Source organism: Lepus europaeus, chromosome 19 (genome assembly GCF_033115175.1).
Source record: "Lepus europaeus isolate LE1 chromosome 19, mLepTim1.pri, whole genome shotgun sequence".
Taxonomy (NCBI): domain Eukaryota; kingdom Metazoa; phylum Chordata; class Mammalia; order Lagomorpha; family Leporidae; genus Lepus; species Lepus europaeus.
In genome coordinates, this window is record NC_084845.1 from 43,484,745 (window position 1) to 43,487,084 (window position 2,340).

At 44.2% G+C, this 2,340-nt stretch overlaps 1 pseudogene; it reads left to right on the plus strand.

The window, feature by feature from the left end:
* The first annotated feature begins 721 nt into the window (after positions 1 to 721).
* LOC133748529 (chromatin target of PRMT1 protein-like) lies at positions 722 to 1,445 on the plus strand (annotated as a pseudogene).
* Positions 1,446 to 2,340: the final 895 nt, after the last annotated feature.

Below are 2,340 nucleotides of genomic sequence, written 5' to 3' on the forward strand. Positions count from 1 at the left end.
CCAAAAGTTCCTTCATGCTATGCTTTCAGTGTGTCTCCCAAAAGTTCATATATTGGAAACTTAATCCCCAGTGCAACAGTGATTGGGAGCTGGGGTCTACCGAGTGGTGATTAGTTCCTGAGGGCTCTGCTCTCACGAATAGATTAATGTTATCTTGGCAGTAGGTTAGTTTTTGTGACAGTAGATTTGTGATAAAAGAGACTCCTTTTGCTCTCTGGGCCTTTCACACATGTTTTTCTGCCCTTCTACCTTCCACCATGGGATGACACAGCAAGAACACTCTTTCCAGATTCTGGCACCTCAATGCTGACCTTTCCAGCCTCGAGAAATGTGAGAAATAAATGTCTTTTCCTTATAAATTAACCAATCAATGGTATTCTGTTATAGCAACACAAAACAGATTAAGATACTTCTCCTCCCCACTTACCTCTCAATACAAACCTGTAATGGTTTTGGAGAGGGAGGGAGTCAGAGGCTGCAGCTGTGGTGGCACAGACAACAGGCAGGGAAGAGCAGTTTGGTTGGCCAACAAGGCAGCCAGCAAACCAGGGACCAGCATCGTAGTCTACCACTTATGACCCAACTGCCCAGCTAGCTAACTGGAGCTCCTCCACCATTACCAACAGAGGTTCCCCCAGTCCCCAGTCTGCCTGCCACAGCCGTGGTGGCAGCCCCAGAAGGGGAACTGACATCTATTTCCTTTGATTCTTTGGATTTGAAGATGGCTGTACAGTCAGTGCTGAAAGTTGTGCTATAAAATACTACCAAGATTTCTCTAAATGAGCACTTTACTAACATACTGAAGAACAAACAGCTGATGCCAGGGAATATTTGGGCTTCATTGCAGCAATAGCAACAGCTAGCCTGTGCCAGAAACAGAAGACTGGCCCAGAAGATGGAGCATAGACCCTCTGTCCAGGCAGCATTAAAATTTTAGCAGAGTTTAAAGTAGTGTCTGGGTGACAGTAACATCCAGGCATGGTTAGGTCAACTCATAGGGGCCCTGGCCAGGGGAGCAATTGGAGCAAAAGGCCTGCCCATAATTCAGAGAGGCTTTCCCAGAGGTGGACTACATGTGGACGTACTACCAGAACCCTACCTAGAGGCAGGATATTGCTCCAAGGTGGATGATCTGTGGCTCCCCAAATGGGCTCAAGAAAATGTGATGTTCAAGGTTGTGGAGGTCCTAGGAGAGGGGGCCTAGGGCATTCAGCTATGGGTCATGGTGGAATTGGTGGTAAAGGATGGAGTATGACAGGTCAAGGAAGAGGAGGCCTTGGAGGCAGAGGCAGAGGCTATGGACAAGGGAGAGGTGCCCTTACTTACCTTGTATGGGCCAGTGAGGAGCTAGACAACCAGTTAGATGCCTACATGTCACAAGGTAAAGGACACCTGGATGCTGAGCTAGATGCCTACGTGACTCGGATCCTGAAACTAGTGACTGAAGCCTGCCCACCAGCCTATGAAACTCTTATTAAAAGCAAGTACATCTATAAATAACTGAGATAACAGTTGAAAAGAAACCTTATTGATTCCGGAAGGACCTATCACCGATAGGCTGCAGACTTACCTGCTACCAGTTGTATATTTGGTGTGTTCTTTTTACTTTTTGATACTGTGTTTTATGAAACCCTTTTTGTCTTTGAAAAATAAGCCTGTAATACATATTCTAAAACATATATAGATGATACTATACTATGACAATGGCATATATAATTTGTACTAAAAATCTTCCATTGTTCATGTCCATTTCTTTTTTTTACTTTTTTATTTGTATAAAGAGAACAAATTTCTTGTATTTCATATATGCAGGACAGGTGTTTTTAAAAGATTTATTTATTTGAAAGGCAGAGTTACAAGAGAGGGAGAGACAGAGAGAGAGCTTCCATACATTGGTTCACTCCCCAAAATGGCTGCAACAGACAGGACTGGGCCAAACAGAAGACAGGAACCTGGAGTTTCTTTGAGGTCTCCCTCAGGGGTGCAATGGTCCAAGGACTGGGGCCATCTTCTCCTGTTCTCCCAGGTGCATTAGCAGGGAGCCTGTAGAAGTGGAGCAGCTGGGACCTGAACCAGTGTCCATATGGAATGCTGTCATTGCAAGCGATGGCCCAACCTGCTACATCATGACACCAACTCCCATATATACAGTTTTAAGAGCATAATGATACTTCCCACCATACCTTCTCTCCCTCACTCCTACCGTCCCTTCTCCTTTTCTTATTTTTCTTTTAATTTTTACAATGACATATTTCCAGTTTTCTTTATAATCACAAGTTTAACCCTCTACAAAATAAAGAATTCATCAAGTAGGAAGCAGAAAAACCACTGTTCCTCAAG